The following is a 27,007-nucleotide window of genomic DNA, read 5'->3' as shown; positions in this document are numbered from 1 at the left end:
GAGTATACCTTCTACCTGATATCCGCTGTGAGATGTGAGCAGGAATAAGCAAAGCAGGCTCCTGCTTAAACATAAAGAAAAGTTTATTAACTGAACTACACACAATTACTAAACTACACACACAAAAAAAAGAAAACACAAGGAGAATGAAAACTACACAGAAACACTTCCCCCTCCTCCTGCAGATCCCAGTACAATTCATTTCCCAAAATTATCCACACTCGGTCTGGCACCACCCTTTAGAAAATCAAATCTTCAGCTCATGAAGAGTAGACGGAGTCCTTCCTTGTACCACGGACTTCTTATCACAATTAGTACCGCCTGGAGTCCTGCTATCTTGTGACATCTCCTTTCCATGCCAAGGTGCTCTCACCACCAGGCATGGGATGGGGCAGAGGCCTGCTTTCAGGGTGGACCGTTTTAAGGGTGCCTCGTCTCGTTCCAATCAGAGCACACTCTCATCTCTGGGACCTTTGTCCCCCCTATTTCTTCTACACCCCCTGGGGCCAAGGGGTCTCAACACCAAACTCTCCTGGCTCCGAGCCTCCGCTTCCCCCTGCAGTGCAGCCCCTGTATCACCAGGAAACAGTCCATGGATCTACAACAAAAGAGTCCAGCAAAGTTGCCACTCCATCTTCCCCCATTCCTTTAACATCTCTCTTTCTCTTTGCCAGACCCCCTTACTGGCCTGTTTCTTCCTTCATCTTCCACTCTTATCCCTTTCCTAGGAAAGGTAATGTTCTGTGAAGTTCTCACTATCCACAAGAGTTAGGAGCTCTCCCAGGCGGCTGGGCTGCTCACAGCACCCCCCCCCCTCCTTCTCCTCCCAGCCGTGCTGCCAGCACATGATATCAAGTTTCAAGATAACAGTTCCAGCACAGGCTGCATTCTCTTGGTCTCCAAAAAGGGGCGGGGGGGGCGGGAATAAACAGGTCGCTCGATGCTCCCCACCCTACCACCGAATCCGGGCCTACCGTAGATGGGCCACGTGGCTTTCCCCTCCCCCAACCCAGCCAGCCACTGGGCCGGGGGAGGGAGGCCCAACCCTTCACACCGGAAATCCCAAGAGGGCTCTGAAGGACAAGAGCCCTGCTTTTAACTCCTTGGGTTTGTAGTCTCAAGAGGCGGATACAATACCCCATTGGTCAAACCAGGTGCTCATCTTAAAATCCGATCACCCATTGGTAACCACAGCAAAAACAACATATCCCAGATGTCCCATTTCCGGTCAAGCCACAACACTGTGATTAGCCTATAAGTATAAAGAAAGGTAAATATGACTAAACTCTTCCACAGCAATAAAATAAAACAAACGGAAAGGGATAAACTCTGAGCAGAGAGTACATCTGAGAGTACACCTCAGTTAAATGCTAACTGAAGAGAAAAATAGAAATAACCTGCAAGGAGGGCTTACACAAGGTGTGTTTTGTTGGCAGTGGTGATCAATTCCTGTGCCATCCCTGGGTGTCCAAGGCCAGGCTGGATGAGGCTTGGAGCAGCCTGGGCTAGTGGAAGGTGTCCCTGGCCCTGGCAGAGGATTGGAATGAGATGAGCTTTAAGGTCTCATCCAACCCAAAACATTCTGTGGTTTCTCTGACCCCAATTACCAAGTAATGCAATTAACTAAGAAACTGCTACTTATAACCTCAAAAAATGAGAACTACTCAGCTCAGAAAACACAGTGTTCCCAACAGAACATTGTTTCTTTAGAATTATTAAGACAAAAGTTAGCACTGCTCCCTTTGAGTCTCTTGCTATTCAAGCTGTGTTATCTACCCTGACATTCTTAAAACTCTTGCTATAGTTGACATTTATTTTAAACCTCCAGCTACAAGAATGGTGACAGCATGGAAATATCAAACCACCTCTGTTTTTCATGTGTTTCCCACATGTCTAGCAGAAGCTATTTCATAAGAAACAAATATTGTGTATTCCTTGGACCCAAAACATTCAGAAGTTAAAAAATCCTTACGAGACCTTTTCTTTTGTAAAAAAAAAACAGAATTTGTGATACTGTTTCATGACTTTGAAATGGTCTCTTTTGTGCTTTTGATTATCAATACTAAGAACAGCTGCAAGGTTTAATTCTCAGTCTCAAGACAGGCCAAAATAAACCTTCTGAGAAGAGAAAACAAGTTGTTTGACTTGTTCAGCTCTATAAAAACAAAGTCATCAGCTTCACTGTTAATTTCTAGCAGAGACATCCATCTATGAACAATATGAGAAACAGGCAGGGGACAAGAAAATGACATAGATCTTTTCCATCTGGATTCCCAGACACAATCTCAGTTACTGTGCTGGGTTGCTAACACTCACACAATAAATAATAGTTTAAATTTGTCCCAGGTGTAATTCAGTGGAGTTAGCACAGGAATGAATTGCTCTGTTCAGATGTGATTACCCACATTTATTATAAACACTTTTGATAACTTGTTATAAATCTGGAGTATTTCTAGCTTCCATGCCAGCAATACTGGGGATATGCTCCGCACAACTGCAGCAGGGGTGGCAGCCTGGCTGACAGAGAAAGAGGTACTTGGGCACAGATGCACTTTGCTGCTGTGTGAGACAAGATAAGGCTGCATTTGGAAAAAGAGGTCATTTTAGAGCAAGGAACTTCATAGCTTGAAGTATTTGTATAGCATGCAGTTGTTGGGAGGCCTCCAGAGGTCTCCAGATATGGCAAACTATTCAGGTTTTTCTCAGATAAATAAGCAAACAGAAGGTCTGGAGTGGAAAAGAGTCCTTGATGTATGGATGTGCTGTATGCATTCCTCCTCTTCCCCTGCAAAGCCGGGAAACTCTCACGCAGCAGCTGCCACCACAAAGCATTCAATCCTGCCACACACTGCCATGCCCCCAGTTAAGCCCCTCTGGGGAAGGACCCACTCAGTTCCTAGTGCAGGACAAGGGACCCTTCAGTCTGCACAGGGTGGCTCCATTCCCAGTTTCTTATCTGCACATATAAACCCTAAAGAGCAAAGACATTGACAGCACAGCCAGGATCAGGCTGAATAAAAGAGAAGAAGAAACGTGGAAACATGCAATGGGGGAAGGGACACCTTCCAGTGAAAAGTGCAGCACCTGCCTTGGTACTGCCCTGTGTCATCACCACCCTGCCCAGGCCGGGACCAGTGTCCTCCCCTGGAATGGAGACACAGCACCTGCCCAGCAAGGGACAGCCAGGGTGGGGAGCAGAGCCCCCAGGGGCTGTGAGGGACCTCCCAGGGTATTTCACCCCAGCAGGTACATCCAGAGCACCCACACCACACCCCGAGTGTTACCCCAAGTCTGTTATTGAGGTTGATCCATTGAACTAAATGACATTGAACCTAAATGCACTGTTCAGCAATTATCAGCTAATGGCATGTCATTATTAGTATATTTCCTTGAACATGATCTGGGTTTAAAGCATATGAATCGACTTGTTGCAAAAAACAGTGGCATTAATTTTTCATTCCACCAGTAAAACATACTATCATATTTAATGGTGACTGGGATGCTCAGCTCCACTAATCATTTGTTAGGTCTCACAGGGAACATAAAACACAGTGTAATAGCACTGCAGTGTAATGGCATCATCCTCACCCCTTGGGATCTAACAAAACTGTACTGCAGCAATTCTGGTTTAAAACTTGTCGCTCATTTATCCATTTACTAAAGTGCCTCAAAACCAATTTACAGTTAACCACCAGGTGGACCTGAACAAAACACAGACCTAATGTGGCAAGCCATTGTATTGCAGCCATTATGCTTCCTTCTTCTTTGACAGTAACATATTGGATTAAATTAAATCCAATGCTGAACCCAACTATTGCAAGCAGAACCTCGCCATCTTCCTCTTCACCTGCTTAAGGAAAGCAATTTTGCAAATGGATATGGCAAAATCCAAATCCCTAGAGCCTTGTTTCCTTTGCCTGGTAAGTGATGGGTAACCCTGGGGTACATGTGTGCATCACCCTGATGGAGGCTGAGCTCAAACATTTGCTGTGCTCATTTGTAGGTAATGGGTTTCCTTTCTGAGAGGCTCAAAAGCTGTTTCCTCTTGAAGGATGAGAACATGAGACACAGGGTGAAAACCATTTAATCTTTATAGCAAAAACAGGTTAGAGATCTGACTTTTCATCCAACCATTCCTCTAGGAAGACCTATATGTGTTTTCATAATTTATTTAATTGAAATATACTGTAAAATAAAACGTTTAAAATCAGGAGGTTTTCCTGGTTATTGATTTTTATGCTTTTTCAAGTTGTCTTTTGCAGCAGTCAGTTTTGCTAAAAGCTCTACCTTGTCTAAAATACACAAAGTGAAAAAATTTCCCGTTTTTCAGTTGTCAGTCAGTGTATTCCTAAACTAAATGTCAAATTATTTTGTATAGCTGTCTATGGATTTTTTTCTCCAGAAGTATGTACCTGCTTTTGAATATTTGCTGTTCTAGTGTGGTAGTCTGTATCCTGGGACTGAAATGCCACCAAGAAATGATAATTGCCATAGAGGGGATAATTGTCATACAGCCCAATCCAAACATTTGAAAGTCTCTGTTCACGTCTGAAGAATCTTTGGATGCAGTGTTTAACAAAGATTTAATTTTGTTGCGCTGCCATAGTGGACTGTCCTCTTAAGTGACAGAGCAAAGGTTTTTAGCCCAGAGGATGAGGTCAGTCCTTACTCCAGATATAACTAAGTCCTTCACGTGCATATACAGCTTTTTGGACATTTGCCACCTGAATTTAAGAAAAGAACTGCAGAAGTCACCTTCCCTCAAGCACATGTTTTAGCAGATGTTGCATCAGCAGTTACTGATTCAACAGAAAATAGGAACAAGGCAGATTCAAGAACACCATGAAGACACCAAGACACCTGATGGGAACATGGTTATCATTCATCCTCCCTCCACTGGAGCAGAGGATAGCAGAGGTGTGCCCCTGTGGAGGGGCAGATGAGGGAGGGAATGCCTACCATGGAAAGATGCACCACACAGAGAAAAGCCACAACCCATCTTTCTCCCCTTGGCAAGTGGAGACACACCATTAACTACACAAGGACACAAAGAAATAAGAGACTGCAGTGGCCTGAACAGCAAAAATTTGCATCCAAAGCCACCTGCCTAAGACTGGCCATTTTTAGGTTTATGTGTGATAAAGAGGCTGAGATCCCTCAGCTTGTGGGTAGACTGCCTGCTACCCTATCCCAAGAGCAAAGGGAGGGGAAATGAAGTGCTCACAGTGCCAGGACTAAAAGCCTGTCTCCTCCTGTCATCAAAGGGAAGAGGGAGGTGGTGCCTTTCACCATAATTCAGAGCAGCACACTCCTGAGGGGAGGAGATCCTCACATCCTGAGTGTGTTGGAGGAATCTCCTACTCATTGTGCCTGCTCCTTCTGGCCACACAGTGACCCTGGGCTAACAGCAGCCTTAATTTGGCCATGTGCTGTCATCTACAAAGTAAATATCAGTTTTTGTTCTATTTGTCCAGGCTCTGAACTCAATGGAGGCTCACTTTGAACTCAGTGGATAGTGTAACCATCCTGAGTCCTTTTGTTTCATTCTCACTTTAGCAAGGGCAGCTAAAACAGATAAAATTGCCCATTGCTTTCCATCTTGCCTGAACAATGTCTAAGATGATTTTTCAGATGCAGACACACACATTGAAGGCATGAAAAACAGGAAGGATGGAATTCCATTCCTGAATAAGGTGAGAGGAATCCCGTCAATATGAGTCTGTGCTCGGTTAATTCAATATTCAGCTTTTGGCAGTAGTAAATTGCTAAAATGCAAAGAAAAGCCCAGTTTGCCTGGGCTAACTGTGATCATTGCTGACCTTAGACACCTTTCCAATTAATGAGCCATTCATGAGAAGCGCTGACTTTTCATCTAACATTCTTATGAATTTCAAATATCCACCAAATAGATTCCAGTAAAGATGATGTGACTTGCAAAATATCCATTTCAATTAACCCCCGTATGCACAGGATCACAGAGTTATCTATATCCCCTCATTCTATGTTTTAAACAGTGGCCTGGTTTAAATACTAATGAAGATGATGAAGAAAATACATTGACTTTTATAGGTTTTCCCTCTTGACCAAAGAGAATATCATAGTATGATTATCAGGGTAGAAACTCCCTAGTACTGATCATGTGAAAAACACTATTCCAGTAATCACCAATGTCTCCACAAATACCTGATTGTTCTCTTTAGGGGATGTCAGGAAACTGAAGGACAATAAACTGACAATGGCATTTTTCTTCATGAAAGTTCTGTCAACCTCCAAGTGCAGTGGCTCTATTGCTAAAAATATGCAATGCCTGCAAGCGTTGAATCAATCAGTAGTGCTACAGACAAAAAGGAGATCTCCTACAACCTCAGATATTCCTTTGCCATGCTGGGAAACTGAAATTTGCTCTCTCATCTTATAGTCACAATTTTAACTCCAAATCTGATGTTTTTAACGTCTTTGGTTTCAGAGTTTATTGGGGCATGGACTGGTCTCAGGCCATGGGTTGCCAATTCATAAAGGTGACATTTCCTCTTCATGTCTTTCTGTGAAACCTCCTGTCAAAACCTTTTCCCAACCTGCCTAGGCCCCTTGACACAGCAACACTCTCCATATATATCAACCCCAGATCATTGATAAGATTTGATGCTGTCCACAAACTTGCTGACACAGCACTGCCCCATCATCCAGGTTATTAATAAAGATACTAATCAGTTTTTACTCCAGCAATTTACATTCAGAGTTGCCATTAAAAACAGCTGCCATTTGTACCACTTATCACCTCTCCAAACCCAGTGTCCCAGAAATTTTTTCACAATTTCTTCCCTTGTCTCCTCATCATAGACTGTAATTGATTATTAAGCAGTATGCTCAGTTTCAAATGTTTTGGTTTGTTGGATTTTTTTTATTTTTTTGTAGAAAGAAAACAGTGGGAATAGATATCATAGACATCTAAGTATCTAAATATTCCCTTGACATCAATCATAAAAAACGATTGAAATGTCAATGAAAGCACAAGCGGCATTTTCTCCTCTGTGTTGACAACACTAATTATATCAAACATATACAACTATGGTAAGAAGAGAATTTTATTCTGTGCCTTAGAGGTGTAAGGGACACCGTGACTAGCATGATTTTCTTATACTTCAAGTTCTGTGTTCCCAGCTTGAGATGATAGGCAGGTGGCCCAAAAAATTGAGGAACCTTGGCTGAAGGTCTTAGCTAGCTCAGTAACCCATGGAGGGTGTGTGAGGTTTGCATTTTCTTTTCAGTATTGTTGCTAAATGAAGAGATCTTTATTGGAGTCGATGCCTCAATATTAAGTCAACCTTAGTATTAAATATGGGCTCTCTCTAACTTGAGAGAAAAAAAATATTTCCTGGTCCTGCACCTCTACAATGTTCTGAAATTAGATCCTCTGTGAAGCATGAGCTTCTTTTTCATTTGCCATTGTTGATACCAGAAAATTAACAACACTGGGGCACAGGTGCAGGAATTCAGCATCCATTATGGTAAAAAGATAAAAAAGCCCCTCAGGTTTTGGCCCAGACCAGCCAGTGGCTTCCCAAATGGTTGGTTGCCCAGCATGGTTTGGGAATCAGTTCAGAGCAGGGACCTTCCCCATGAAGCCTTGGAGAGAAGGGAATGGTGAGACACAGCCTGGCTGTTCCAGCTGGTCCCAAAGCTCCACAGCAGCTCCCAGCACTGCAGGCTTTCCTGGTAGTGATACAAGTGAAAATGTTTTCCCAACCAATTCAGAAGCAAATCCAGCATTTCTCCCACGTTACAACTCAAATGTTTTTCCTCTTCCCTCTGCAAGGATGCGTAGGATTTCTCCACTGTCATTGAGAAGTTGGTATACTTTCCCCAGCATCTGGGCTTCTCAGCACCTGACCTTAAAGTTTCCTCTGTGTCAGACAGAGGCTGCTGCTGCCTTTGAAGGGATTCAGAACTAATGGCACTGTCTGGCAGGGAGTGACAGGCTCAGAGGATCAAAGACAAGAACATAAATCTAACAACCTGCAGCCCAGGAGCCATCTCCCCCCTCCCTACTGATAACGATGCAAGATTGAAGAGAGGTGGGAAGATTTACTGGGACCAGAAAAGTGTATGAGGAATGAAGAGAGAGGTAACCACATATGAAAGCAGGGTATTTCCCTAGATATTGATATGCACAGATCCCTTTTAAGTCCCTCTGAACCCTCTTCAGGTGATAAATTTTGCTGTATTTTCTCGTCCTGGGGCAGGGAAATCCCAGTGCTGTGACACTTGGCAGGCTAAACAAGGTCACATTCTCCCTTTCCCGTGGGGACATTATCTGACAGCTTGCCTGTTCCTGGTTTCTCTTAGGGATAATATCTCCCTTGGGTGTGATTAGTGCAATGTCAAAGCACTCTGGATTCCTAAACTAGAGGATTGCTGGACTTACAGCTTCTCCAGGAGCTACAGGGCCGAGGTAGATTTCTTGCTCACTCTCTCTGCTTCATACCAGGACAGACTGCCCTTTCCCCACTCGTTCTCTTGTTCAGAGAACCACATGCATCACGAGATTCCCCCACATCAAACCTCCTTGGTTGTTCTTTGTGTCATAGAACCGTGGAATTTTGTGGGTTGGTATAGTAAAAGCAGGGCCACCGATGCAGGGAGAAATGATGCATCTGATTCCATTGATATCAAAAGGCTAATTAATCACTTTATTATACTATATTACACTGAATCTGCACAGGGACTCCACTCAACCAACCAGAATCTTGTGACTGTCAGCTGACAGTCCCCACACACACACACACGTGGATTCAATTGGTCAATGAATCAAAACACTCACACCAGAATCCAATTACCAATTCCCTTCAGGTAAACAATCTTCCACGATGCATTCCACTTGTGCAGAACAAGAGGTGCAGCAATTGAGATAAGAATTGTTTTTCCTTTCTCACTGTGTTTCCCAGAATATATCCTTGGGAAGTTGTGCCTTGCTTTTCTCTGTGAAGAGAAATGCAGCCACAGATTAGAAAAGACCTTTAAAGTCATCATATCCAACAGTTAAGCCAGCACAGCCAAGTCCACCACTAAATAATGTCCTCCAAAGCCACCTCTACAAATCTCCTAAATAGTCCCTGGGCAACCTGCCCCAGTGCTTGACCACAGTGAGGGGATTGTTCCTGATATCCAATCTAAACTTCCTCCCCTGCAACCTGAGGCCATTTCCTCTCGACCTGGAGATGTCCTTCAGTCTTCTTCTTCCTGCTTTCTGCTCTGCAGTCCTGCTAGGATGCACTTTGGGGAGCATGGCATACATATCAGCGTTAATGGATGTATTGGGGTCTGTTAGATCAGTGTTTCAAGGGCAGGAGAATTTTGAAAAGATACTTGCACATAGCAGGGGACATAAAATGTTTACTGGAGTCCTGCACTATTTTCATTTCCTCACCCCAGGTGGCTCTACTTAAACTAATTTTTTTTTAGTTATAATGTTAATTATGTTGGAAATCCTTGTTCAAACAGACAGTGATCCCAAATGGACTCTTTACCTGGGCTGGTATAAATTAAAGCATGAAAGTCCTTTCTACATTCAGAGACTTCTTCATCCCAAAGGAGCTCAACTATTTCAGCCCATAGAGGATGATCCCCATTAACAACTGCAACACCACTGACACTGACTCTCAAAAACTGGGCCCATTCCATTTTGTAGGCAGTGGAATTGACTGAAGGACAGTTTTGGATTGTGGAAGGTGATTTTAAACAAAGATAAAGTAAATAGACTAAATATCAGTGCTAGGCTCAAGTGAATCAGCTGAAGAACAGGCTGTGCCAGGAAAGGCCTGGCTGGAAAGCCTGGCCACAGTGTAGAAGTCTAAATACCACTAAAATACATATAAGTGAATTTTCCTGGTATTGTGGAAAAAGTGCTGATTTGAAGCCTATGAGAGCTGAATGTAAACAGTCATGACAGTCAGCAGTACCATCCTGCAGACCTACAGGAAGACTGGGTCAGGACTGGAAAAATAGGATTTTTAATCTTGCCCTAGAAGTGCAATTGACTGACTTTTTTCCTAAATGAAAAAGCAATTACCACTTTCTCCCTGTCACCAAAGCTGCTCCTGCCTTTCTGCCTCCTATCTCCCATAATTAAAGCAGACACCCATAAAGTTTGATATTGACACTGAACACTGCTGAGGGGAGGGAAACCTCTGGGGAAAAGAACAAGTATGAATGGGTATCTTGGAGTTTTACAATACCTTGTCTTGCAGCCTCCTAAAACTGTGACAAAAACACAAATATCTTGTTTTACAGGTAAACGACTGCAAGATAAATAGGTGGTCCTATTTCACTAAAGTCTTTGAACACGACAGTTGTATTGAAAAATTGAGGGTTATTAAATGGAAAGAAGTGAAAACACCAAGAGTGGTTACTGCAGAGGATCATTTGCTGCGCTTTCCTTAAGAAGAAAAATTAGGGTTTGTACACACAAACAACATGTCAAAGTTTTACCCTACTAAGTTATAAGCATTCTTGTTGAAAATGTTCTGTACAGATATAGAAAGAAATCCTTTTCTTTGGCTGATAAGCTTGCATCAGGAAGCACGGCTACTAAAACAAAACCACTCAACCCGTCCCCCTCAACCAGTTGTATTCATAAAAACTGGTTTTTAAATGCAAATTAATCAGATTGAATGAAGATGAAATCCACATATATGTGCTGAGCCACCGGTTTGGATTTTCTGATGCCTTTGGTCTGAATTTCAAGTTTTAGCAGAGCTTCCTTTATATTCATAGTTCATTGCAGTCCAGTCACAGTGGGCTTATGAGGGAGTCTTCTGGTCTTCCTCAGTCACTGCTTCCATCATGTGTCTGAATAGTAAATTGAGAATATTTAGGAAGCTTGTTTTGTGCACAGGCAGTCACTTTGAAAAAGGACCAAAACCCACACATCTTCTTTTATTTTCCTTTGAGCCAATAGCAAAGACAGTCTTTGAAGTTTATGGGTTGTTTGTTTTTTGATTTTTTTTTTTTTTTAATTTTAGTATGAGGAAGGGAGAATCAAATTTCTGTGTTTGACATTGAAAGACTTGAGGTTATTTTTATGGTTGACGTGGTTTTTTTTCAAGGATTGTGTCTATTAAAAATAGATTTTAGAATTCTAGTGAAAAGCAATCAATTGTAGGGTCTCTGTGGCCCCTCAGAAACAACAGTTTGAATACCAGAATTCCCTGCTGCTGTCCAGCCAAATTGGAAATCTCACTGCAGCTGACATTTCCAGGCTCTCTCTGTAGTCATTATATAACAGTAGCAACAGAAAAGGCCCTTAACTATAAAATCTTGCACAGAGGAGTAATAATAGAAACTTCTTTGTTATAATTTTTGTGCATCACATGAGTTAGGAGGTTTATTTTTTACTGGTAAAAAAGCCATCCAAACAGACAAACAAACATAAAAACTGAAGAATAAGCAGACCATGTGTTAGAATAAGAAAGCAGGCAATGACATTCAGATATGGATTGATATTGCTGAGGATGGAAAAGGGGAAGAGCTGGCTCTGAAGAGGTTGGAGTTTGAAGGAGGATGGGGATATGAACTGCACCATCTAGTCCCTGGTGGGGAATTAGATGACGGAATGTATTGGAATTGGGTTGGAATTACCTTTCCAACCTACTCCACTCTGTGATTCCTTGATTCTGTACCTCTGATAGTTCCAGACAGAGCCCTTCTGAAATGAGGAGTGTTCCCCAAAGATCTGAAGTTACTACAGGTGCTGCCCTAGTTAAGCCAGGATGGCTGAAAGGAGTAATTAAGTTGTATCTTACTCCTCTGAGAAAACCCTCCAACACATTCCTTGTGTATTAAGCTCCCAGTTTAAGATCTGCCGGTGTTCCTCCTTTTCCCAGCACAACAGCTGCAAGAATTCAGCAGCATTCCCTGCATCTTGAAACTTTTTTTTAGATGTTTATTTCAGTGTTTACAACAACTTGCCTACTATTGACTGGCTGGGTCACCCTCCATCCAAAATGTCATTTGCCCTGGGTCTTTCTGTTTCCACACCTGCACAGTTCAGTGACATTTTGTTCCATCTGTCCATCTGGTTAACACACCTGCCTTCCCTTCTTCCAGGTTCAGAAGCTGATGACTATGACAAATAAAAGTTTAGACAGAAAAGCAGTGCAGTCTTGTTCCTTCATCACACAAGCTATTTTTAAAGGTAAACATCAATGAAGTTCCAACTCACTTTTTTATTTCAGCAGTAATATTCCCCTGAAGATTTGCAGGGAGTGAAAGTCAAAAGAAAGATATAGGGAAGCAAATCTATTGTTTGACCAATGTGAAGCATCACAGCCTGCGAAAGAATTGGATCAGTTCTTTCCTTTTTAGATCACATTGCCCACTCTATTACAGGCTGTTCCAAAATATCTTTGTGTAGTACAAATTTTACTGATACTTAAGGAGCTCCAAGATTTTTTCAGCATAAAGCTAACATTCAGTTTGGACTGGAAAAGAAGGCAAAAGTGTAACTAAATTATGTCACCAGTTATTGTCATTAAATATAAAGAGGAAAGGCACAGCCCCCAGACTACACTGCAAGAGGATCCACAATATGTACTCCTAATAGGCAATATGCAAATGATTTTTTTGCATGTCTGAGAGAAAGAGAAAGAAAACAGAGAGAGAAAAAATTATTTCATTTGTGGTTTTCCTTAGCAGCATTTCACAGCAAGTTATTTTATTTGTCCATGGCCTCATGACTGATGGTACTTTATTTTCCCAAACTGTGCTGAGTAGAGGTGACAGATGTGATTCTCCCAGTGTCAGTACTTTGCCTGAGGAAGCCTGAAGTAAGGGAAAACATCAAGATGCACAGAGGAAATGGTAAAAGGTGTCTCACACTCAAAGGGATCTATGACATGTGGCCATCCCCTCATTATTCAGCTTTTTACTTACTGACAGTTATTTTTCATATGAGTTAAAACTTGTAGGAAGGGAAAAAAATTGCTTGCATGAGACTTTTACAATTCTAGTGGAGTTCAGCAAACTGCTCAATGCCTGACCACTCTCTCTGCAGTGAATCAGGAATCTGATTCAGAATCTCAGACCAGAAAGGAAGAATGTGAAGTAACTCAAGTAGTTCTCACTTGCACAGGAACAGTTGGGATGGCTGCAGAGATGTTTTATCATTTTAGATAAACCTTACAAAACCTGGATGAAAAAAATAGGAAAGTATTAAATCTGATCTTAATACAGAATGGTTTTAGACTTTCCTGTGAGTAAAAGTTTGCTCCAAGTTTCCCTCAGTAAATGAGCCTGAGGTTCAGGAGATGTGGTTTCCTCTGACCACATTGGGTATCAAAGGTCTGTCTGTCTAGATGGAGGATTTAGATCCTGCTGCTCCTGATCAAAATAAAGGAGCAGAGGGTAATTTCTCTTACCCTGAAATACATGTTTACAAGATTAATTGCTCTCTGATGCTCAGCAAGCCAATCTTTCTGCAGGATCTCCAGTGAGATGTTGCACCTGCGTAAGCAGCTGGTGCCAAGGGATGTCAGACAGGATTTCCCTCTAGAAGCCTTCAAAGGCAGCTCATGCAAGACACTGGTGACTCAATAAATGGGGATATTTACTTTCAGTAGAACTGTTTCACTATTACCCTAAAATTTAGGTTCAGGCTAACAACCTCAGTTCCTTGGACAATTTCTGGCCAATTTTCAGTCCTGCTTTTCAGGAATCAAGTGAGGAACTCAATGCAAGACAATTAACAAGACCTATGTTCTTTTTTGTAGTTTGGAAGAAAAGGACTTTTTCATAGCAGCACACATGAGGGAATGCCAAACAGGTGGAAAAATCCACAAATTCTCTATGACCAAGTTATAATGAAATGAAATTGGTCTTTGGAAACTTATACACAAGACAGTATCTCCCAGGTATTTAGTCTAGGATGGGGTACATCACAAGAATGTTTCTGAAAATGTCTCACATCTAGAGTGGGAACACAGAAAAACCTAAACCTGATTCCTTCAGATGTGGGGCTCATAAACTAAAGGAGCCACCTCGGCACTTTCTGCAGTTGGTTTACAGGGAGGTCTGGAGCCCGGATTCCACAGTGAGAGCCTGAAGCTCACAGAACTGCCTGAAACTGGTGAGATGGCTGAGGGAGAAAGGAAGAAATGGACAGGCAAGAAAAACACATTGTCCTATTATCAGGTCAACTCTGGTGCTTTGGGGTCCTTCTGCTCAGCACCCTGGGACCCACCTCCACATCTCCCTGTGTGCAAGGCCTTCTGCAAGTCTGAGCAGTGACACAAGGGTTTGCTGCTCTCTGCAAGAGGCAGCTTGTCCCTGGAGCCAGATTCTGCTCACACATAAGGCAACCATAAAGTTTACCCACAGCACCTTGGGAACACAATCAGGCTTTTTCTGTTGTGTACTTAATGCTCCCCCAATTGGTGCTCGTGAAAGATGATAGTATGCTTCACCAAGAGAGCACTTCAACAAGAGTGAAAAACAGCACCAAGGGAAAGAAAAAAAAAAGTTGTTGAATTGAGCAGCCCATTGTCCCAAGACTGTAAAATTCATCTATAAGGCCATATTCAACAATTGTTTTGCAATTACTGCAAGCTCTTAGGAGACAAATCTTTGTCCTTAGCTTTTGTCATCCCTAAAAATTCACAGGAGCTTAGAAATATAAGCTGGAAAAGACCTCAATAGGTGATCTAATACATCACCCAGAGCCTTTGTTATTCAAACAAATAAAGAGTAATTTCTCTACAGTAACTCTACCACAATTACAGTTGAAAAAAATAAAAAAGCCCTTTACCAGCATGGCAGTAACTAAAAAATCAAAGGCTGTACTATTCTCTGTGCTTCTCTAAGATTTACAGCAAAATACATCCCTATCTTCATTTTGCACTGTGAAGTACAGAGAAATGGTTATAATGCAGTGCAGTAAATCTGAGAGAGCCTTTCCATAAATCAAGTGAGAATTTCCCTGCTTTACCAGGGCTGTTAGGTGTCGAGCTAGTGAGGGTCCAGTGCATCAATATCAATGAGTATTACTCCTGTACTCCTCACTCCCAGAAAAAGTCAGAATAAGAGAATGAAGTCACAGAAAAATAGAATTAAGTCACAGAGTCATAGAATCATGAAAGTTGGAAAAGGTCTCCAAGATCATTGAGTCCAACTTTTGACCGAATTCCACCATGGCCACTAAACCATACCAAAAAGTGTCACATTCGCTCATTTTTTTAACATTTTCAGGGATGGTGACTCCAGAACTTCCCTGGAAATGTTCCAATGCTTAACCACTCTTTCAGTGAATAAATATTTCCTAATGTCCAACCTAGACCTCTTCTGGCACAATTTGAGGCCATAACCATCATAACCCAGACTTTCAGTCTGGGCAGGAGGTGGTGAAGCATTTTTCTAACAGCAACCAAGGTGTGTATCACATTAGTTCTCACATGAAAGCCAAAAATGGTCAGAAATATTCTTTTTCATGCTGGGTCTCTCATCATGCTGCCAGATTTGACTTGTAGTGGGGCAGAGAGCAGCCACTGATATTGGCTCAGTTGGTCTAACCATGGTACTGATAACAGCAAGGTCATGACGTTCATCCCTGTATGGGATAAACTTAAGAGTTGGACTTGGTGATCCTTGTGAGTCCCTTTCAACCCAGAATATTCTACATAAAATATGAGAATGCAAAGTTTTGTCTGTCACATGGGTCTATACTCCCTCCACCTCTAGACTGGTAGAGAAGAACACACAATTTCTACAGCAAGTACCCCAGAGCAACAAAAGCTGCAGCAAAGCCCACTGGGTGGCTTTTTAATTGTGGAGTGGAAGTTTTTGTGTGTTTTGATATTTTATGACAACTTAAGCCAAACCATCACTTTCATGGCTGAATGATGCCTTGCTCCTTTCCGGAGGTCACCTCTGAGGGAGGCTTTGCAGTCAGGTTTTGTCTGATACCATCAGAGCAGATGAGCCAGCTCACTGCACACGCAGTAAGGGAAAGCTGCTAATAAAGATGCCTGACCTTGGGACAAAGTGGCTGAGATCCACACTGGAGGGGGAGAGAGCACTGACAGTGAAGGTCCGCTGCATGATAAGCTAAATGTGACAGCACACTAAAAGAAAAATTAATTAGCAGCAGCTGAACTCTTATGTGTGACCCAGTTTCAGGAAAAAGAATGTTTTCTTTAAGCAGCTTTCAACATCATCAGCTTCCTGAACACTTTGGGATCTTTTGTGGAAAATGAGACACCAGATGCAGGGGATGGTAACGTGCCCCCAGTTCTCTGTCAGTTTTGATTCAAATCAATGCAGCATACACTCCAAAGCCCCACATTTTATAAGCACTAGAAAACATGCATTTGCTGGTGGAAAGGTCATTTTTAATACCAATGTGATAAATATGAACAGGACCTGTGCTGGAAAATTATCCACAGAGGGCTTCCATAGTGCAGGGCTTCATTTATCAGAGGTCTCCTGCTTCACTGCCCACCAAAGACCTCCAGATCATCAAATCAAGATGAGAAATATCAGATATGGTTCACCTCAGAACTTTTAAAACTCATTATTTGTTTTGCACTAAAAAGGAAAACAGATTTCAGAAGTGCAAGACCTATAAATGAAACCCAGTTATTTACACAGTTCACACTTAATTATGGCCAAACATCAAATCCTACATTTTTTTGACAAAGAGAAATAAAAAAAACCCAAGGAGAAATAGGAGTTATGAAGAAACATAAGCCCAGTATAGCCCAGCATAATTGAGTGCTTCATGTCATTCTTGGAACTGGAAATTTTTTCAGTTCTGCAACTCAACCTAAAATACAGCAGCATGTCTTGCCTGTTTGCTATTTCTTTGCATAAACAAGTGAATTTCAGTGATAAGGAAAGATTCCAGAACTTTAGCTCTAGAAACTGAAATATTCTACAGATTTAGAGGTGAAATAAACCTCAGGAAAATTAATGTGATTATGAAACTTTCATTCATGACTGATAAAGCCTTTATTTGCTGCAGTTTCCATAACAGAAGAATAGTTTTCCAAGCTGTTATTTATTTGCTAAAAGGCCTGTAGCAGTTCTATCATTCTCATATGAACAGCTTTATCCAATTTTAAGGCAATAAAACACTTATTTTAAAAAATGCTTTGTAAAATAAACGTATAAAGCCACTGAAATAAAATGACAAATAACAAGAAGATGTTACTGGTTTGTTGCTGGAAAGTTTTTTTCTTGTATCCTGTGGACACTGGATACAAGATGTCACTTCAGGCTGGAAGTCTGTGACTGCATAATATCAGAGCCAACCAGGGAGGAAAAACTATTGATTCTTCACTGTTTGGATTCCTTTTGCAGCAGACAAAAGAGAGCCTTTTTGCAGAACTTCATGAGGAAAAGGAGAGATTTGCACTTGCAAAAATACCAGTTCAATGATCCTGACACAAAAGATTCTGAGACTCACACTCCTTGCAACCTGGTCACCAGAGGGGATTTCAGGTGAGTTTCTCACTTAAGAGAAACCTTTCTGAGCGAAATTTTTGCCAATCTGAGAACATTTCTGCACATCCTTTCTATTTCTATTGATAGAAATTTCAATAGCAAAAATCTCTTGATAATAAATAAATAAATAAATAAATCCTATCCAGCTCTGTATGCTGTAATCAATAGTTTAATTTCCCAGAGGATTGCTATGCAGTGGTGTTTTCATCTCTACAGTGCCTAGCAGTACCAAGACAGACCCAAAATTCACCTCAGCACTGAGAAGGTGCTGTCCTCCTCACTCAATCTGTAAAAACCAGCCAGAGCAGCCTTCACTGCTCATTTACCTCCACCCCTTTCAGCTTTCACAGCTGAATTGTTCCACCAGATCCAGATCAGGCATCTGAGTCGTGGCATCCCCATTTGCCTCTGCAGCTGACAGCTCAGCAGGTTTGTCCTGGGCTGCTTCTCACCTCTTGAGGCTCAGTGATCATGTTCAGAGCTGCCTTTGAGCAGGATTGGGCTGGCTCACCCTCTGTGGGGGTGTTTGTCTTTTAATGAGATCCCTACCAAACCCAATGCTGGAAGAGGCTGGAGTGAACTGTTTGGGGGTTTTAGCCTAAAGAGAATGTCTTGATGTGCTGGGTGGCATCCCTGTCCACGGCATGGGGTTGGAATTAGATGATCTTTAAGATGCCTTCTAACCCAAAGCATCCTGTGATTCTATGAAAAATGGCTCTTCCACCACAGAAAGGGTTCCCAGGTCTTCTCATAACTAAGTGGTGCAAGGGGAAAATGCAGGAGACAGAAGTTGCAGCAGGGGAATTTCTGGCTTTATAAGAGGAAAATAAATTCTAAGTGATTAAGCACTAAGACAAGGTCCCAGAGAGATCATGAATTGTTGGCCTTTGGAGACATTGAAAACTTGAAAGGAAGCAAATCCTTGAGCAAGCTAAATTCAAAGTTAGATCAGCTCTGAGCAGAGGGTTGAACTGGAGACCTGCAGAACTCCCTTCTAGAGCAAGATATGCTGTGTATCTATTCATTATTTTCTTCAGTTTCTCAGAATTTAATGGCAACCCTGAATAGCTGCCCTGATCATGTAGAGATGCTTTTTGTTTTCAGCTAGGGTGATAAAGAAGTAAAGGCCCACAGGATGCTGCTTGCATCCTGCAGCTTCAAACAGAGAATGTCCTTATGCTCACTTAACCCACATCCCATCACCCGGTGCCATGAAGGACTGCACAGGCCATAACAGCAAGATCCAAATACAATTTCCATCCTCATGTGGCACTTTTTAAAGGAGATGAAGTATAAGCATATTACTCTTCACTTACACCAACACTGCAGTCCATACTGATGAGGCTGTCCAAGGAAAGTGTAACATATTTTAATATATTTTAATATTTCACTGGTACATCTTCCCAGAACTTAACCATTTGCAACTGAGACTAATTCCTAAGCCAAAGAATTTTTACTTTATTATTTTAATAGGATAATTTTTAATTAGCTCTCTAGACACTTTTTTTAAGCTAATGGACATTTTACTATCTACAGCATCTTGTGTTAAATCATCCAGTGAAAGACTCCAAATAAATAAAACATAGAATAACACATCACAGAAATAGGTCTTGATTTTGTTGAGCACTGCAGAGAAAGAATTCCCATCCACAGCAAGCACAACAGCTCTATCAATACTTAAAAGCACTTAGACTTTTGATCAACTCACACAATTTTTTAAAGTTCACTTAAAAAAAACGAAAAAAAGCCAATTAATTTCATTTCACCCAGAAGAAAGTGAAATATACCCCATGTAAATTAACACTGTAATAGAACTGCTCCAGTTTTCTAACCCCTCTGGCACAGCTGTGCCTGTCTGAAAAATGTCAGAGTGGTCCAAAAACCCCAGGCAGGAGGAGTGCTCAGCTTGTCTTGATCCACATGACTGCACAGTAGGTTTCATAACACAGGCTGAAAATCTTAAAACAACCCAGAAAAAAAAGTAGATCTGGAGGCCACAGAACAAGTAACACTGATCAATTTTTAAACCTAGCCTTTATTTTCTGCTGATTTTCTATAATTATTTGCAATTGCAATGGTTTTTTTGTTCCCAGTTCAGGTTTCCAGATCAGTTTGGAGGGACACTGATAACACATAGCTCCCATGGGACTCTGAGCTGTGCATGTGCAGCACTTCTGCAGCACGTTGGAGGGTTGAGGGGGAAGCCCCAAGCTGATGCCCAATGTCTAACATCAATTTTTAGTTAATGTCATTCCTTGAAAGGTGAGTACCTCAGAAAATATGGCTCTGGGAGGTATCCAGACAGTAAGTGGGATGCTACTCATGGCAAAAAGCATTTTTAACCTATTCCTTCTGTCAGCCCTGTGTTCGACAATGCAGGACATCCTCTGGCTCCTCTTGGGGTACCAGCCAGGAGCTCTTCCCTGGAGGTCCACATATGGCCCTTGCTTGAAACAGGAAGAAATGATTGCTCTAAAATGTCTTTTAGAGCAATCCTGCTTAGTCTTCAGACACCTCATTCCAGTTTCCCCATTATCTCCATGAATTTATGCAATGACTGCCAGCATCTGCTACATCTCAAATCCTGTACCCAGTTCTGGGCCCCTCAGTGCGGGAAGGACATTGAGGGGCTGGAGCATGTCCAGGGAAGGGAAAGGAGCTGGGGAAGGCTCTGGAGCACAGGTCTGAGGAGGAGCAGCTGAGGGAGCTGGGAAAGGGGCTCAGCCTGGAGAAAAGGAGGCTCAGGGGGAACCTTCTGGCTCTGCACAGCTCCTGACAGGAGGGGACAGCCAGGCAGGTTGGTCTATTTTTCCCGGTAATGACTGACAAGAGGAAATGAAATCAAGTTGTACCAGAGGAGGTTTAGATCAAACAAAAGGGAAAATTTTCTTCACTGAAAGAGTTATCCAGAAATGGAACAAACTGCCCATGGAAGTGGTGGTATCACCATCTCTTGAAATGTCTGTAAAAAGATGAATGTGGCACTTGAGGACACGGTTTGGTGCTGAACAGAGTTCTGGATTTACAGCTGGACTCAGTGGTCTTGGAGGTCTTTTCCTACCTAAACACTTCTGTGATTCTGTGATCTCTGCCTCACTGCCCTGCCAATGCAGTCAGTGCTCGGGTGCCATTCCCAGCTCAGGAGCATCCCCTGGCACTGCCAGCCTGCTCTGGCTGCCTCTGCTGGCTGTCAAGTGCCCTTTGATGGTTGCCAAAGCCCCCATCACCTCAGTACACACATTACTGCTATCAAAGACAAATAATGCTGGGTACCACCCTGGCCAGAAGCTTCTATGGGTTAAACAAGGCATAATAATTCACAATTCAGTTGTTGATGTTGGTCCAGCACATCTTTTCTCCCACATCAGCAAAAGCCATTACTAACTTTGGCTCATATTTCACTTGCAATATTATGAAATATTTGCTTATTAGAAATCAGCTGCTGTTGTAGTATCTTTTGAAATTTTATTTACTTTGTAAGTTTTTTTTACTTTCTATTATATTTCAAGGATTTAATCTCATTTCTGATAGATTTCCTTTCTTATCAGTGTGTAGTTCTGATTGATTGACCAAGTCAGATATTGAAAACCATCAAAACTGAGGACTCTTTAAGACAAATTAATAAGATCATATTGATCAGAAACATTCAAAGCCAGAAAAAGCTGAACTGTTAAAAAATTGAGTGCAACAAAACTGTCAAGTAAAAATATGTTTCTACCCAATTGAAATTAATTAGAAAGCTGCAGATTCTCTTTGTAAACTGCCGGTCATTTTCACAATGTGAACAGTACTCAGGCACTTTCCAAAAAATAAGCATTTTTTCCTTCATGGATCTGTTAGTAGAAATGGATTTCATACCTTGCTCAGGTGCAATCTGATAAATGTGCTATTGCAGGAGTTAGGTGCTGAAGCAGTAAGAGCAGTGAGGCATAATGGGCAATATTCTACATTTCTTTACACCCAATATTTCTCAAAGAATTTCTGGCTAAACACAGACTTTTGCAAAGCATTATTAATCCCACTGAAATTGGCAGATCATATTTATTTTGCAAAATAAAGCAAGGATTGGGAAGCAACAAAACCCTGCAGAAAAGGAAAATTATTATTATCTCAGTTTGGTGAGTGTTTTCAAAAAGTAGAACAAATATATGAAAAATATTACCCTGGAACTGAGCACATGGATTTGTTTTTCCATGGATATGGGTCACTTAGTCCATTCTACACTACTATTAGGGGATTAGTAAAACAGCAAAGTGTCCAAACAGAATCCTTCAGGGAACTTGGGAACCTGAGATTAAGTGTGGGTTGCAGGACACATGAGTAAAATAATAATAATGAAAAGGAATTATCTCCTGCAATTGAAGGCTTTAAAGTATGAATGAGGCCTGGATTGAATAAGTGTGAATGGTGCTTTTTTCTCTTTTTTAACCATGAGGTAGAATGGCTATACTGAGGCAAACCAGGAAATTGGGTATTTCAAGCACAGCTCAGATCTGTGCCCAAGAATGATAGATAATTGATGACTTTTCATTTTTAATTAGAATGAAAAACGCTGATGCTTTTGAAGACACTGGCAACAGGGCAAAGCCAGAGGCATTCCTCTACATTAAATGGAGGATTTCCTCCTGGAAGCAGGAATTGATGAAGGCAAAAACATCATGAAAGAGCTGAGGCTGGAAGCATGACACGCTTCAGTCATAAAGCTCCAACTTCAAGGACAGTAGAGTCTCCCAGCACCTTGCAGGAACCCCCTCTGTGTTTGCCTGGAGACTGCAAAGGGTGCAGGGGGCTGAAAGAGAGAAATCTGTGCACTTGCTTAGGCTTCTGGCAAAAACAGAGTGTCCAGGAGCATTTCAGTCAGGAGGCCAACACACCCTGGTGCTCTCATTCTCAGTTTGCAGGGGCCAACCTTGGGTGTCTGTGGAAAGCGGCCACAACTGTCCCTCAGGAAAAGTGGTGTCCTAAAAGCCACAGGCACAGGTCTACCCTTGCTAGGCTGTCATCTCTGCAGATAAGCCTTATCTCCATGCCTGCTTTTCTTCTCAAATCATTTTATTTCAAATGTATGAGATGTTTGTGGTGCTGACAGTCACCTGTTTCCTCTCCCCAGCCAGCCCAGGTCTGTTCCTACCACTGAGGCTTCTGCTCATTTCACCCCACTACTCGGTTTTCTCTCCTTCTGCCATGGAGTAGCTGTTCTGTTATGTGAACACATGTAAAACCTTGGTTTCTAAAGAAAGTCATGGGAGGTTTAGAGTCTGATATCTTTAGGTACCAACTCTCTTTATGAAGAAGTACACTCACTACTCAATTGTTGGTGGTCACCAATTGTTGCAGTGTTGTTGTGGGTTCCCAGGATGAGGTGAGAGATGAGAATTAACTCCAAGTTCTCAGAAGGCTGATATGTTATATTATATTATATTATATTATATTATATTATATTATATTATATTATATTATATTATATTATATTATATTATATTATATTATATTATATTATATTATATTATATTATATTATATTATATTATATTATATTATATTATATTATATTATATTATTATATTATATTATATTATATTATATTATATTATATTATATTATATTATATTATATTATATTTATATACTATAACTATACTAAAGAAAGACAAAAGAGACATCAGAAAGCTGGAAAAGAATGATAATAAAAAACCCATGACTGACCAGCATCCCAACACAGCTGGACTGGGATTGGTCATTAATTAAAAACAATTTACACGGAACCAATCAACGATGCACCTGTTGGTAACCAACCTCCAAACCACATTCCAAGAAATCAGATAATTATTCTTTACATTTCTTTTCTGAGGCTTCTCAACTTCTCAGGAGAAAAATCCTGGTGAAGGGATTTTTCATAAAATATGACAGTGACATTGAATAGTTTCCTGTAGCATTTCTTTGAGAGCCAAAACTAATGAAGTTCTACAGCCTCAGGGTGCCATCTCTTCTGGTTAGGAGCAACAGTGCTTTTGGGGGTGAGACGGTTGTTTGACAAAGAGTGTCCTCACCTATGTTATCTGGTTTAGAACAAGAGAAAAAGTCACACAAATTTTGAGAAAATTTTTCACACAAGCTGTAATTACGTGGCAAAACTCATTGGCTCTTCTGCAAACCTAGACCCACCAGCCATCCAAAACCTTGTGCTTTGGATAGAATTTAAGTATCCAGAAAAGGTGCTTCAACATTCTCTCAGGAAAACACCTGGGCCATTACGGCCATTGCTAATAAGAGAATGAAGAACTAGTATCTAGAGTTTTCATTGTTTGGTATCTTAAAGGACAGTATTGATTAAGATACTTGAATATAATTCCTGATTAATTGTATAAAACCATTATTTCTTCACTCACTGAGATTCAGAAGAATTAAAAAATTAACTTCAGCATAGGTTTATGGGGATGTAATCCAGGATGATGTGGAGGAAAGAGAGCAATGGGTGCAAAACTGCAGTGCCCCCAAACACCCCTGGCATAAATGGCCCAGAAGAGAGACATTGGCACAGCCCTAACACCACTAACATCAGTGGCTACCAAAGGTAGCTGTGGAGGAGGGGGATGTCAAAATTCTGTGAGTGAGCCATCCAAGTGTTACTCTGCTCTCTTGGAGAATTCTCTCTTTGAAATCCCTCCATCATCAATGGAGAGACACACAAAAATTCCTACTTTGAAGATCTGTGACATGAAGTCTTTTGAGATAGGAAAAGCATTGTATGACTTCAATGTCATCATGCCCCTCTGGAATGCCCCTCTGAGGCATTTATTTTTTAGAACTTAGGAAAAATCTATTTTTTACTCTCTTGTGTTCCTTGCTCCCATGCTCCTCTCTGAAATGTCAATAATAGCTCTCCAAAAGCTCCCCAAAAGTCACATCAGAAGAGCAAATGGAGTTTTTTGAACAGGGGATGAGGTCCTGACTCACATCACTGCATTGCAACTCAGAGGTTTTAATGTGAACTGAGAGAACACAGCCCAGTACACCCTGAACCCAAGAAAATTGCTCTTGAATAATACATTTTTTCATAAGGAAAGTTTTTGAGTTTTTTTTTTAGTTTCCTAGTATGCCCTGAAAACTCTTCTGATTTATGTTTTGCTTTTTCATGAAGAAATTAATACTATGAGCATTGGAAAAAATGATAATTTAATCCCTCATATTTATATAAAATTTCGAATGGGATCCAGTGGAAAAATATCATATATACACATTCACAGTGCCTATTTCTAATTGGGTTCACAACTTAAAAAAGAGAGGTAACAACAAACCCTTCATTCAGGCACATGTGGGTGTGAAGAGAGAATAGAAACTATTTTAATTCATTGTCATCTATATTTGATGTGTTCTAGAGCAAAAGCAGTCCAGAGTGTAAAATTAAACATTGATCCTTGGTCATTCATCCCTCAGACAGTCCTACTCTGAATGAAAATCATGCCCCTGAGAAAACCTGCGGTGAAAACTTAATAATTTTTAGCATCCTTTTCAACATCCATGGGGAAGAAGTAAGAATCAATGTCCATAAAAGAAGAATATTTTTTTTTATTTGAAAAAGATTTTTAATGGAAAGTGTCGGGGAAAAAAAAAGTTGTGGGTTTTTTCCTCCCATGGTGAAAAAGGGAGGGAAGAGGGGCATCAGTTTGCTGTTTTATTTTTGCATGCAAAAAATATTAATATGTGAGTGTATACAATATTCTACATCCTACAGATTTTTATTGAGAAAGTTTGTTCATCCTTCAGCTTTGACAGGAAAATTGAGTATAAGGTATGCACATTTTACTATTTCTCTGAAAAGCACCCACTTCTTTGACTAAATACTTAAAACGGCAAAGCTTTTCATTGTTACAAAGTTCAAAGAGTTCAGCACATAAATTATGGGTCCAGTTCACTTGCACAGAGCATGGTCACCTTGAGCAGCACCAAGTTTGCTTTGAGCTCTTTGATCCCTCTGATCATCAACTTCTTGCTGGGGGGACCAGGATGGAACCTGCTCAAAGGAATTATGCTGACTTGCATTTACTTAATGAAGCAGAATATTGATCTGCCTCCATCACTACTTATTTTTCATCTTTGCACTAAATAAGGAGAGGATCACATCAATCAAGAAAATCAAGTCCCCATGTAACCAAATAAAATGTGCCCATGGAATTATGGACCATTTCTACACATGGCCACACAGAGAGGCAATTCAAAATTTCCTTTAAAATCTTAACTTTGACATTTTTAAAATCTTGGTCTCTTACTGAGTCTTCCTTGAGCACAGTTGCATGTGCATGAAGTCGCTCACATTTTATTTCCAGTCTTGAGTATTTAAGACTGCAGGGTGCATGTGCCGTGTCTGGAAACCAGATTTTTACTGTCATTAGGTGATTTTGTACATAAAAAAGAAGTTGTGGATGCTATTCATTCTCATTTTCCAGGTGCTCCTTTAATTCTGTGCTGAAATAAATGGGGGAAGGGAAGGGAAGGGAAGGGAAGGGAAGGGAAGGGAAGGGAAGGGAAGGGAAGGGAAGGGAAGGGAAGGGAAGGGAAGGGAAGGGAAGGGAAGGGAAGGGAAGGGAAGGGAAGGGAAGGGAAGGGAAGGGAAGGGAAGGGAAGGGAAGGGAAGGGAAGGGAAGGGAAGGGAAGGGAAGGGAAGGGAAGGGAAGGGAAGGGAAGGGAAGGGAAGGGAAGGGAAGGGAAGGGAAGGGAAGGGAAGGGAAGGGAAGGGAAGGGAAGGGAAGGGAGGCATCATCCATCACCCACTAGAACCAATGTGGAGCTCTATTCACTGGAACTCAGGGATAGTTTTAGTGTGTCTGGGAAATCTCACACCTGTAGCCTGGGCTGAGCGCACCTTTCATGACAAATCATTGAGTTGCTCAGTTAATTTCCTTTTTCTTCTTAGAAATTATTAAAGGGGGGGGAAAAAAGAAGATTAATCCCCTTGGCATTTTTTTTTCTTTGTCCAAAGATTATTTGTTTGACAGAGTGGCTGACAATATCCAAAATTCACATGACATTGTTAAGAGGAGAGAGGAGAGGTCAGTGGTTGCATTGGAAAGGACAAGGGTCTGCCCTTGGGTGACTTCAATGAAGTCACCTCATTGCTCTGCACCTCAGTTTCTATTTGCTGTTGAAGAGGATGACCTGGGTATTGCACTTTTTGAAACACTGTTGCAGTTCTTCTTCCCTCATCATTGGGCAAGCCAAGATTTCTCATATTAGAAGAGAGAAAGTCTGGGGAGACCTCCAAAGAAGTTTCTCTACCAGCAGAAAATCTAATTTTTCCCATAAGAAAATCTTAAATTCATAAGAAAACAATATTTCAATGCTTTATACCCTTTCTTTAGAATGGGAAAAGAAAACTTCAAGGCCTTGGGATTGCACAATAGTCCTCATCGTTTTTATCTATGGACATTAAAAGTTCAGGTCATAAGGGGTGATGGTGGAAAGTCTGTTACTATTTCCCTTTTATTCCTCAGAGCAAACCAATCTGTGCAGAGAGGC

This window comes from Melospiza melodia, chromosome 3 (genome assembly GCF_035770615.1).
Source record: "Melospiza melodia melodia isolate bMelMel2 chromosome 3, bMelMel2.pri, whole genome shotgun sequence".
In the NCBI taxonomy this organism is placed as follows: Eukaryota; Metazoa; Chordata; class Aves; order Passeriformes; family Passerellidae; genus Melospiza; species Melospiza melodia.
The sequence above is the reverse complement of the archived record's forward strand: the minus strand, read 5'-3'. Positions refer to the sequence as shown.